Here is a 13,374-nt window from a genome sequence, read left to right as displayed (position 1 = left end):
CAGTTTTTCTCATTCGAGCCCTGCAGGTGCAGTAGCTGATTGATCATTTTGAAACCACTCCCCTTTAATTCACTTTCCACATGGACAGACAAACAGCCATTTCTTCACAATAACACAAGGTAGGAATCTGTAACGTTTGTTAAAATCCTTGTAATGATTTTACAAGAGGGGAATGTTTTTTTTTTTCTCAGCAAAAGTATAGTTACTCCCTAAGGTTATAAAGAGAGAGTATTTTGTGATGTATGTATAGATATATACATAAATGCAGAGTTGCATGTTCATAATTGTATTTATACCATAGGAAAGAACTATAGGCAAAACTTTTTTTGGATAGAGACAGAGAGGCTTATAACCCATCGGATTTCTTTTCTCAACCTATGTCCCATTGAAAGGATTTCCCTTCATTTCCTTTCCTATAGCCAAACAGAAAGTGAGAGGCAAACAGCAATATAAACTGACAGGGGTTCTTATCCCTCTCCACTCTTATCTAAAACTAAAAATGAAATGCAATTTAGGTCACCCATAGACCATCAGTTTGTGTACTTTTAGTATTACACATTAATTGTGTTCAACTATTCATAGACCAGAGAAGGAATTGCTATAAAAGCATACACAGAATGCCTGCCATTTACTGCCTTCCTATTCGGGTAAAACCTAGTGCATCCTGTTTTGGAATTTTGAAAAGCAAATAATCAAATACTTTAGTTTTTACATGTAAACAAATTATTTTATATTTTGTTTGTGCCTGCGATTTAGAGTGAAATGTAATTTTGTAATGGTATGTCACATCTCCTTTGGCTGTACATCTCCTTTTAAGGGTCTGTTAAGTCCATTTTTCGCTTCAAGCCTGTTGCCCATTCTGATATAAAATCTATGGGAATGCGAAACCTGCTAGAAAGAAGTCAAATGCACCTGGCAATGCATTCTGATTATTTCTAAACTAATGCCATTGACTCAAGCCCAGTATTGTGCATATAATAGTGTACAAAACCGCAACATGCATTGCTTGCTCCAAACAAATGAAGGAACTTCATATTTGTGGTTTCTTCTGTAAACCTATTACTTTTTATAAAGACTAAAGCTAGCCACACTGCTAGATAATTCAATGAGCCCATCATTGATTTAATTCATTTTTGTTCAACTACCATACCAGTGTATAGAAATGTAAAGGGTAGCTCCACTTTTGTTGGTAAAAAAAGAAATGGTAGCATTTACAGTTGTGACTCAGGTCATATTGTAATTGAAAGTTTTTTTAAAAATTACCTTTTTTGCTTTTAAATCCGCAGCACTGTAATTTTCTGTAAAAGGCAATATGGCTGCCTGGAGGTGTTCTGTATGCAGAAGGCATATTGAACACCCCCCAGAAACATAATTCCCTGCTTGTGTGATTGGCTCATCAATTTTCCCAGAAGTCTACACTAAGATGTAAGTCAGATTTCAGACATTGCCTTCAACAAGAATGTCATTTTTGGTGAAATACTTGCAGTAGGAAATCACATCTAAAGGTATGCAGACCCTGCAGTTTTTCTCATCTGAGCCCTGCAGGTGCAGCAGCTGATTGATAATAATTAAACCACTCCCATTAGATGCACTTGCCACAGACACAGACAAACACACAGTGATTTCTTCCGAATAACAAAAGGTAGGAAGCTGCCTTACATAGACCAACCAGAGGGGAATGTGTTTGTTTTTTTTTTTTTTTTTCTCTCAACATAGTGAAGTTTTAACCTTCGATTTCAATCCTATACAGTACAAAATTGTGTTTGTGTGTGTGTGTGTGTTTTTTTTTTTTAACGTGCCTAAGTACCAGAACAACAGTTAGATTTTTTTTTTTTTTGTTCAAGTCAGATGTTCAAGCCCTGAGGCTTCAGATTATTCTCCTCTTATGCAGTCAAAAATGAGCATTAATTTGTCTACATTGACCATTAAAAATTAGAATAAATGTTTTCGAAGGAAGTTTTACCAGTATATGGTCCGTCCTAATTGTGGTGATTGCTGTCAAAAGTAGTACAGAGGGCCGATAACAGGAGAGTCATGTGCTTGTCTGTGCTTTTGTGTAGAAATACGTTTTTTTTGTGAATACATAACCGACTCAAACTGTCCTCCAGGCATGTCCGTTCTTATTTTTTTTTAATTTTAATTGAACGCTAGTAACAGTGGGGGAAAAAAAACTATTTTATAAACAAGGATGCTACATGAAACAGGTGCTTGTAATCCTCGATACTGAAACTTTATTTGGTGAAACTTGTATTACTAGAAAGGTTCAACAGCTGTATATACTTTGTCTGCTGTTCAGGAAGTTGGCACCACTGTTGTACACATGTTTTTCTGTTGCATTGCTAAAATTATTGGAAATATGGAGAATATATTTTTGTAACTTTAATAATTTACTTGAATTTTTCATTAAACTGTAATGTCCTCAGAGGTAACCATGAGATCATTTTACTATTTGAGATGCCGTTCACGATTGAAAATGAAATTTAACATTGTTAGCTGTTCATACATGCATAACAACTGATAGAAAAGCATGCAGATTTCTCTTGCAGAGATACGAGTTTACATCAGTTTTCATGCATGCTTCAGTGTGTTTTTATGCATGCTAGGGCTGCAACTAACAATTATTTTGTCTGTCGACTAATCTAACGATTATTTTTAGGGATGCACCGAAATTTCGGCCACCGAAATTATTGGCCGAAAATTAGCCGATCTCTTTTCGGCAGATAATGGGTTAACATTGCCAAAATTAATATGGCCGCCGTGAGGAAGGAGGAGGGCGCAGCGCAGGGCAGGTTTTAAAAGTCCCGCCTCTGGCCGGCCGCCCGCCTCTCAATGACGTCCCTACTACTACGATCTGTGTATGAATGAAGGGACATACCAGGCGGGGGAGGGTGGGGCGAGCGGCTGCTAATAGATATAACTATGTGAGCCTTCACTTCCCTGTCAGCGGGGCTGTGTGTGAATGAACTGACCTGACACCGCGCGCGGGGGAGGGGAGCGGCCGCTAATAGATATAACTATGTGAGCGCTTCACCTCCCTGTCAGGCATGTATCTTCGCTGACACGGAAGTGAAGGCTCACATAGTTATAGTTATTAGCGGCCGCTCCCCCCCGCCCGGTGTCAGGTCAGTTCATTCACACACAGTCCCGCTGACAGGGAAGTGAAGGCTCACATAGTTATATCTATTAGCGGCCGCTCGCCCCGCCCTCCCGCCCGGTATGTCATACACAGATCATAGTAGTGACATCACCGGGAGGCGGGCCGCCGGCCAGAGGCGCTTCTTTTGAATGAAGGACACCCGAGGAGGGATGCTGAGCCAGAGGGGGGGAGGGTGTACTGCCGAGGGGGGCGCTGAGGCAGTGGGGGGGGGGGGGGCGGGGAGAGCTGAGGCAGCTTACCAATGGTATTTGTATTATGAAGCATGAGGGGTTAATGTATTGTCACTGCTGGTCACTGATGCATTAGTGACCGACCAGTGATAGTTAATTAACCCCTTTGTGCTGCATTAGTGCAACCAGTATCCGTGTTAACACTGGTTGCACTAATGCAGCACAAAGGGGTTAATTGCCACTGGTCGCTCACTAATAGATGAGTGACCGACCCCTCAGTAAGCCCCCCCTCCCAGTACAGACCCCTCAGTAAGCCCCCCTCCCAGTACAGACCCCTCAGTAAGCCCCCCTCTCAGTACAGACCCCTCAGTAAGCCCCCCTCTCAGTACAGACCCCTCCAGTAAGTCCCCTCTCAGTACAGACCCCTCAGTAAGCCCCCCTCTCAGTACAGACCCCTCAGTAAGCCCCCCTCTCAGTACAGAACCCTCAGTAAGCCCCCTCCCCTAGTACAGACCCCTCAGTAAGCCCTCCCACCTAGTACAGACCCCTCAGTAAGCCCCCTCCCCTAGTACAGACCCCTCAGTAAGCCCTCCCACCTAGTACAGACCCCTCAGTAAGCCTTCCCACCTAGTACAGACCCCTCAGTAAGCCCCCCCCCTCCCAGTGCAGACCCCTCAGTAAGCCCCCCCCCTCCCAGTGCAGACCCCTCAGTAAGCCCCCCCCTCCCAGTGCAGACCTCTCAGGCTCACCTGCGATCACATGCTGCTGCTGGAGTGGCGCGCAACGTCTCGTCTGTGTGGGACAGTGGGAGGGATCATCGGCGTTGGCGGCAGTCTGTAGCCACAGAGAGTCAGCTCAGTTGATGTGCAGCCGCCCCGGGACGTCATGCCTCTCACAGCGGCTGACGTAGAAGAGATGGACACTCTGGAGCCCCAATCAATGCAGCGGCCCGGCCGGCAATGTTTAAAGCGGCGCTGCGTGCCGGCCGTATCTTAAAGCGGCCCGGCATGTGACGTCAAGTGTGACGCGTCGACACCATTCAAGCACGACGACGTATTTCTGTAGTCGAAGTAATCGATTACGTCGACCTCATCGTTGCAGCACTAATGCATGCTTTGTTACAATAAAGTTCCTTTTTGTGATATTTTATTGTATTGGATGGTCTTTTAGAGTTCCATTGCTGGGGGATTATTTCTACATTTATTTGCACGTGATACTAGTGGAGTGGTGTGAACAGGGCACATAGAAAACAATTGTTTCTCTTTCGTCCACCGCCGGACATAGCTGCTGCTTTAAATCATAGATGGATGAGTAATAAGCCCCTCCCACTAGGAGTGACCAGGTAGAGCCAAAGGCTTTGACACGCCCAGGGGGCCTGGGTCCCTGGGTTATTACCCATGGCCTCACTGTTGCATCTTCAGTTTTAGCTGCCTGGTCTTAGGAGTGGCCAAACAGCTCCCTACTGGGACCTTTGTCCTAGCTCTGTTTTTAAATGTCTTAAGGGAACCTTTTTAATGTTGTTGTTGTTGTTGTTGTTTTTTGTTGCTGCTGACTCCAGTTCCTGTGGAATGCCGGCTGGGTTTCCGACTGGCTATATGAGAGCCTTACAGTCTCCCAGTTTGTGCCAGCGAGACTGTAGCTCCGCGATGGGTCTCCATAGTGACTATAGTCCCACGGACGGGGACTGGCCTGTGGGTGAAACACCCCACTGGGACGCACACACCCGGCATGCCAGCGACGCAGCTACCCCTTGGCCGACAGCGCTCTCACTGCAGTGCAGAGACAGTCTGTCAGGATGGACGCCCACCCTCAGCAGTGTGGTCCGGTAAGTACAGTTCCCCCGTCTGGTTAGTGGGCCTGGGGCGGACGTGGGCTCCTCCCATAGGTAAAAAGGACCCTCGGGTACCCATACCTCCTACCACCCTCCTCCACTATGAGGGGTCACCTGGGACCTTCCCCTCCTACCCTGGGCTCCGGACCCCCGAGACACTTTTAGTGGGGGGTCCCCTATGTAAGCCGCCTCAGGTGCTATACCGGGTAGTTGACAGTGGGGGTGGGGCCTCAGGGGGGTACATGGTTGCGCCTCATACCGCTACCTTGGGGGGGGGTTATCCGCTGGGATCACTCCCGCCAGGGCCCCCAGGCCTGTTACTAGGGTAGGCCTCACTAGGCCAGAGGTCAGGTGCTCATCGGCACGAAGCCGCCATATACACACAGTATACAGTGTAAGGGTACTTGCAGGGATTTGCTTGTAGGCACTGTCTGTCTGGCTGAACCCGGAAAACATGCGACTGCAGAACAGAGCAAAGCCACTGCTACCTGTGTATGGCTCCTCCATTTACAGGCGGAGTGCATCTGATATCACTCCGCCTGTGTGCCGGACCTATACAGAAAGTAGCGGCTCCGTGCAAGTGACGGCTGAGCCGGTATTCAGCAGACACCGCGGTAGGTTCTGCTGCGACAAAACCGGATCGGCCCGTGGATCTGTAAATTTTACTGATCCAGCTATTTTGGCAGTATCGAGGCCGATATCCGATCCTAATATCGGATCGGTGCACCCCTAGGTATCCCTATCACTGTAATGTCAGTGGCCATTTTGCTGGAGCCGGAGACAAAACAGCACAGGAGCTTCTGGCTCTTGTGGGCGGGGGCGTTTCCTTCTACCTTCTCTTCTCCATGCTCCTGATGGACCTTGCTGTGTTCTCCATGTGGTAATTACTCTAGAGGAGTTTACCCTGGCCTTCACCTTTTCATCTTCAGAGGGATTTGACGCCTTTGGGGGCTTAGAATTATCCCCCGTAGTAGTGCTGCGTGCATCGCGATCGTCTCTTAAAGGCGTAGTGCACGCCAGTAGCGGCGGACTTGCTGGGACCTGTGGTGCCTTGGTAACCTCACTTAGCCTCAGGGGCGTTAATATTTGGCGTTTGGGCGCGGATTGCTCTTAGGCCATTGCTCCTGTTTTCAGGAGAAGCTTCTGTTTAACCCCTTGCGGTGCAGGTTGCGGTGTTTACCCGTTTCCCTGTCTGCGCCTTTTCATTCTTACTGTTTGGCCATATGTCTAACATGGATTCCCCAAGTTTGTCTGCAAACCCCCCCCCCCCCCCCCCCCGATGTATCGTTTGGGCCCGCTTCTGATGCTCATGATGTGACTTTGTCTGCGATGCAAGAAATGTCCAGAAAAATGGACAAAGTTATTGCGGCAGCATTTACTAAGAAACGCCCTCGCCTGTCTTATCTCAGACCTCAGATTCTGAGGCCGATATGGTCACCGGACCATTCTCAATTTGTGGAGTTACCGTTTGGTCTTGCCTCTGCTCCCAGGGTCTTCACCAAGGTGTTAGCCGCTGTCCTGGCTCTGCTAGGACAGTGAGGAATAGCGATTTATGGGGTACCTCGATGATCATCTTCTCTGAGTGAACTTGCCTGTGACATTGGAACGGGATTTGGAGGTGACCATTCACACTCTGAAGCAGTTTGGTTGGAATCTCAACCTTCAGAAATCTGCCCTGGTTCCAACAACCAGACTGGAGTATCTAGGGATGATCCTAGATTCAGCTTTGGCAAAGGTATTTCTACCTCTTGTGAAGTTACAGAAGTTAAGGGAAGCGATTCTGTCGCTGCTGGCTTGCGACCTGGTGTCTCTCAGGTCATCTATGGAGGTGCTGGGCCTGATGGTGTCATCCTTCGAGGCCGTACCATATGCTTAGGTCCACAAAGGACTTTTGCAACAGGAGATCCTTGTCAAATGGGACAAGGATCCTCTATCCCTGGACAGTCTGATTCGTTTGAGTTGGAGATCCAAGGACTCCCTGAATTAGTCGCTCAGCTCTCTGAATCTTCTCCAGGGAAATCTCCCTTCCAATATTCTGGATGGTGGTGACGACAGATGTCTGTCTGACCGGTTGGGGGGGGAGTGCTGGGCACCCTGAATGTTCAAGGGACCTGGATGTTGGAAGAGTCCAAGCTCCCAGTTCTGAAACTGAGAGCGATCAAGTTGAGCCTATTCGACTGGACTGACAATCTCAAGGGGTGTTCTGTCTGAGTCCAGTCCGACAATGTCAAGGCCCGTGGCATATGTCAATCATCAAGGGGGGCACCAGGAGTGCCCTGGTGGCTCTGGAGGTAGCCGAGATCCTGCGCTGGGCAGAGGACTGCGTCCCAGCCCTATGCGCCGTGTACTTTCCCGGCATATACAATTGGCAGGCGGACTACCTGAGTCGTCAAGCCCTGGATGAGGGAGAGTGGTCCCTTCATCCACAGGGGTTCCACCAGCTGTGTCTCCAGTGGGGACCCCGGATGTGGACCTTTTCGCCTCCAGACAAAACAGGCAAGTTTCAAGTTTGTGGCCTGGTCCAGAGGTCCTCTGGCCGACGCAGTAGACGCCCTGGTGGCTCCCTGGAGCCAGTACGGGCTAATTTATGCATTTTTTCCTCTGAAACTTTTATCTCGCCTGCTACGCAGGGTCGAGTTGGAGGGGATTCCTGTAATTCTGGTGGCTCCCGATTTGGCCACAGAGATCCTGGTACGCGGATGTGATTCGGCTGAAGGTCGCAGGTCCATGGACACTTCCTCTGCTGGAAGATCTTCTATCTCGCGGTCCGATCTTCCATCTTGCTTTTACAGTCGCTGGCTTTAACGGCTTGGCTGTTGAGAGCAAGGTGTTAAAGGACAGGGATCTGTCTGTTTATGTGATCCCTACTTTACTTAAGGCTAGGAAGTCCACTTCATGGAAGATTTATCATCGCACCTGGAAAGTGCACGTTGCTTTGTGCGAATCACTGAAGCTGCATCCTAGATCCTTTGCTATCAGCAGGATGCTGACCTTTCTACAAAAAGGGGTTGACCAATGTTTGGCGTTGGGCACTCTTAAGTGTCAGATCTCGGCCATGGCTGTGTACTTCCAATGCCCTTTTTGCTACGCGCTCTTGGATTTGTATGTTTCTTCAGGGGGTTCGCCATTTGGCTCCCCCCAGGAGGTCTCCGTTACCTCCGTGGGACCATAATTTGGTTCTATGGGTTCTTCAGAAATCTCCTTTTGAGAACATAAGACACATTTCCTTCCTTGGATCAGACAGACGGGGGTGAAGGCGTATTCTCTACGGCTCACTCTACACGGGTGGTGAGTGCCTCTTGGGCTTTCGCCTTCAGGCGTCAGTAATGCAGGTTTGCAAGGCGGCCACTTGGTCGTCTGTACATACGTTCACCAAGTTTTACAGAGTGGATATAATAGCATCCTCGGATGCGTCCTTTGGCCGCAAGGTTTTGCAGGCCGCCATTTAAGGAGCAGTCTTCTTTTCCTTCTCCTTTATGGTTTTGCTACAATTGAGCTCCAGTTGTTGCTTGTTGGGCTCCATGTTATATGGTTGGCTATGTTAGCTGTGGGAATTGCATTCTTTAATGTTTGTCCTTTCCCCACCCCTCAGTGGTTACTGCTTTTGGATGTCCCATCTGTCTATGATTTAAAGCAGCAGCTACATCCATCGGTGGACAAAAGAAAATGGGATTTTTTACTTACTGTCAAGTCCATTTTTCTGAGCCCACCCATGGATGTAGCTCCCTCTCTTCTCTGAAGAGTTGGGTTTTGGTTATTTACTGCTTGCAACTAAACTGAAGATGCAATGGTGAGGCCAGGGGTAATAACCCAGTGGCAGGGGCTTATTACTCTATCTAAGATTTTAAAGCAGCAGCTACGTCAGTCGGTGGACTCAGAGAAATGGATTTTACGGTAGGTAAAAAATTCCCATTTTCTCTTGCGTTCATTGATGGACACAGCTGCTGTTTCTTTATCCATGACAAGACATGACTGCTTTTGTTCTCTGCTGGCCATGATCGGTGGCTATTTTGTTGTGGACCGAATGGCTGGCTGTACAAGCTATGTGAGCTGGCTGGGGGAGGTACTGAGTGGCCTTTTTCCTGTAGCCTGTGAAGGCAGCCTTGTCCCTCCTGAGGGTCAGAGGGTGTGAGGGCTGTCCCTAAAATTCATGGCGCACATGTGGGTGACCTTTCTGCTTCTGGTGGTTCAATGGTAAGTCCCTTCTGGGGGTTCTCTTTCTGCTGGGCAGCTTGGGGGTCCCTGGTTGCCGCAGTGTACATTGGGCTGTGTGGTCCCTCTAGGGTCTCTAGAGCACTCTTCCCCCCCCCCCCCCCACCAGCACCCCTTGTCGACTTCCTCGGACTGCTCTGAGCCCATATCGGGCTCTGTTTCCGGTTCTGCATTGCTGCGGATCAAGATGACGCATCCCCAGATTCCTCTGATGGGTCCTCCCACCTCTGTCGCTGCACAGGAGAAGGTGCTCGTTGCCGCGCGGAAGATGCTTAAAATTGAGGAGGATTCCGCAGGAAAGTCTGCTGTGATGCCTATCCCCTTGGTACGCACAAGCCAGCTCGGGCTGCTAACGTTTTTCGCCTTATTCCACATATTTAGACAAAAATTGTATCAAGCCTTGGATTGTCCAAAGCGCCTTTTTGTACTTCCTAAGTGCTTCTCTGTACGCTATCCTTTCGAGGAGGCTTTTCTGAAGTGGATGACTACGCTTGTGTGGATCCACCTATTGCCTGGCTCAATACGGCCACTGTTATCCTGGTGGAGGAATCTCCCCCTCTCTCTCCTCCCCCTCTCTCTCCTCCCCCTCTCTCTCCTCCCCCTCTCTCTCCTCCCCTCTCTCTCCTCCCCCTCTCTCTCCTCCCCCTCTCTCTCCTCCCCCTCTCTCTCCTCCCCCTCTCTCTCCTCCCCCTCTCTCTCCTCCCCCTCTCTCTCTCCTCCCCCTCTCTCTCCCCCCCCCTCTCTCTCTCCTCCCCCTCTCTCTCCCCCCCCCTCTCTCCCCCCCCTCTCTCTCCCCCCCCCTCTCTCTCCCCCCCTCTCTCTCCCCCCCTCTCTCTCCCCCCCCCTCTCTCTCCACCCCCCTCTCTCTCTCCCCCCCCCTCTCTCTCTCCCCCCCCCCTCTCTCTCCCCCCCCCTCTCTCTCTCCCCCCCTCTCTCTCTCCCCCCCTCTCTCTCTCCCCCCCTCTCTCTCTCCCCCCCCTCTCTCTCTCCCCCCCTCTCTCTTCCTCCCCCTCTCTCTTCCTCCCCCTCTCTCTCCTCCCCCTCTCTCTCCTCCCCCTCTCTCTCCTCCCCCTCTCTCTCCTCCCCCTCTCTCTCCTCCCCCTCTCTCTCCTCCCCCTCTCTCTCCTCCCCCTCTCTCTCCTCCCCCTCTCTCTCCTCCCCCTCTCTCTCCGCGCTCCAGCCTTTATTAGCCGTGGTGTCTCAGATGCTGACCGAATGGACCAAGGTTTTGCTGCAAGCCTAGATCAACAGCCAGATGCCTCAAGCATCTGCGGAAGTTGTGGTCCGGGGGGCTGGAGTATCGTTGTGATGTGTGCCTTGACGCTGTCGCTATTTTCTTTCTGAATTTTCCGTTTCGGAGTTTGCGGCGGGTCCCTTTGGCTAAAAATGTTGATCGTTGGATCCGACTTGGAAAAAAAAAAAAAGGTTTAGGGTTACGCTGGATGATCTTCTCAAGACTCCTATGGGTGTCCAGGAAGGAACTGGAAGGGCTCTAAACCTTTCAGGACTCCCGTGGGTTGCGCCAGGCACCCTTGGCACAGAAGCCCTTTAAGTCCGCATATAAATCCTCGGCTGCATTAAAGGTTTGCCCCCGTCCCTACCTGGGTGGAGTGTCGCCTTTTCCAATATCTGGGCCCGTGGCCTTCCCTCAGTTCCATCCGGTGGGTTCACAAAATCATTCTCTCAGGCTACAGAGTAGGATGATACTTTTCTTTCCGCCAGTTTTTTTTTTAACTCTAATCTACGGCTCTCGCTAGGCCGTCTGCTGGCTCTGTACAGGGCTGTGCAGAATGGCTCCTTTGTGGAGTGGTGGTTCTGGTGCCTGAGTGGCTAAGGGGATTTTATTTCAATTGGTCACCGTCTCTAAGACCGATGGAATTTGCCCAATCCAGGATGCAGGCCAAAAGGATTCCTGGTCATCCTGGTGGCTCCAGACTAGCCTTATCCTCCAACCAAGGTGGGGTTGGTGGCAATGCCCCCTGGCGGATGCCTCTTTCAGAGGGCCTGCTGTCCCAGGGGCCATTGTTCCACCCTGCTTTACTGTCGCTGGCTCTAATGGGGTGGCTGTTGAATGCCATGTTCTGAAGGACGGCGTTGTCTGCTTCAGCAATCCCACCTCTGATGAAGGCTCTGAAATCTACCTTCCATCCTCGCTCCTTCTTGGTGGCTCGGGTGTTGGCCTTGCTGCAATGTGGCATAGATCAGAAGCTTTTCTTTGAGCCCTATCGGGGATCAAGTCTCTGCTCTGGCTGTTTTCTTCAGCATCCTTTGGCCACACACTTTTTGGCCACACTTTTTTTTATTCAGGGGGTTCATCGTGGTGCCCTCTGTGCATTCTTTGTTGCCAACGTGGGCCTTAAATTTTGGTGGTTTTGGCTCTGCAGTAGCCTGCCTGTGAGAAAATCTAGGATATTCCCCTTGTAATGCTTTCCAAAAAGGTGCCTTTCTAGTCGTGATCACTTTGGAGGTTGTCAGAGTTGGCGGCTTTGTTCTGTAAGCCGCCTCCTCCGATTTTGCATGAGGACAAGGGTGGTGCTTTGTGCCAAAGGGGTGTCGGATTTTTACTTGGAGGACATTGTTCTTTCTCACTTTCACACTTTACAAACTGTAAAAAAAAAAAAAAAGTTGCTGGGTTTGCGTCTTCGGATGCTAGTTTTGGCCCCGAGGTATTGCAGGTGGTTGTTTAGAATTCTCAGTCACTCCACTCAGGGGAGTGTTGCCATTTTTGGCTTTAAATTTTGTCTCTCTATTCATTGGTTTGCCCACCTGCCGTCGTAGGAATGCTTTGGGACATCTCTGTTTTGTCATGGATAAAGAAGCAGCTTTGTCCATCAAAGAACGTAAGAAAAAATTGGATTTTTTTTGTTACTCACAGTAAAATCCCTTTGAGTTCATTGATGGACACAGCACCTTCCCCTCTGTGGAAATTATCATTTGACACTGATTGTGGCTGACTGGAGGCCTATAGCAGAGGGGGTTTTATGCCCAGAGAGAACTGCCCATAGGAGGTTTCCGAGTCCTCTTCTTCTTCTTTTTTTTTTTTTTTTTTCTGCCTAGAGTTCTTGTAGGTGGGGCTATAAAACCCTGTCTTGTCATGGATAAAGAAGCAGCTGTGTCTGTCAATGAACTCGGAGAAGGGGATTTTACGGTGAGTAACAAAAAATCCAGTTTTTTCTTCATGCCCTTGTGCATGCAGAAAAACTCACGTCTCTGTACATGCTATGTACGAGGTCTAAAGCTGAACTCCAGGAATTCAGCAACTTTGGAAAAGTGCAGGCATACTGTGCATAGTAAAAAAGTGTATTGCAGCTCGTGGACCTTTTTTCTTTTAATTTACATTTGAATGGATTATTTTGCTCTAGCAAGATAACTTCCAGAGCTCCGACTCTAGATGCTTTAGTCTCAGCTCCTTCTTCTAGTGTGTGCTAATGTAGCTGCTATACTTGCTCCTTCTGCCCAATCACAGAATCCTTCGTTATGTAAACACAAAGGCTTCTGTGAATGGGCAGCAGAGCCATACCTTTCTCTTCTCACAACCCCAAGTGTCTCAAGTGTAATTCCCAGCAGATCAATAAAGCTTTCAGATATAAATAGTAATAAGCCCAGGAGATGTCGTACAGCTCCTTCTACTTATATGCCTTCACTTTTTACAAAGTGGCTCAATTCCTGGAATTCTGCTTTAAATAGAGCAACGTACGTGTTGCATAGTTTTTTGAACACTAAGATGGTTGAAGCTTTCTTAAGTGACTGGTGTTCAGGTATAAGCACTTAGGTTTCATGTAAGGCCTCTTCCACACAAAGCAAAGTGCTCTGATTAGCAGGGGATCTGTGAGCTGTGGTCTTTTTATTTGGTTTTGTTTTTAACCAGACATTATACCTGGAGGTAGGCATAGGTCTGTTTTTTACATCCATCTGTTCATTGGGCTTTATGGATCTTCCGATCCAGGCTCACCTGAAAAACTGTGACAGATGGACGTGATCAAAACACCCGTGTAAAAGGAACC

General features: G+C 48.9%; 1 protein-coding gene across 2 annotated transcripts in view; it reads left to right on the top strand.

Annotated features, from left to right (window-relative positions):
* Positions 1-13,374, top strand: part of ATP10A (ATPase phospholipid transporting 10A (putative)) — a 454,793-nt gene that overhangs the window by 68,154 nt on the left and 373,265 nt on the right. The gene's annotated exons all lie outside the window — the stretch shown is intronic.

Source organism: Pelophylax lessonae, assembly GCF_965119305.1.
Source record: "Pelophylax lessonae genome assembly, chromosome: 2".
Classification (NCBI taxonomy): domain Eukaryota; kingdom Metazoa; phylum Chordata; class Amphibia; order Anura; family Ranidae; genus Pelophylax; species Pelophylax lessonae.
Note: the sequence above shows the minus strand (reverse complement) of the source record. Positions and strands in the feature narration are given on the sequence as shown.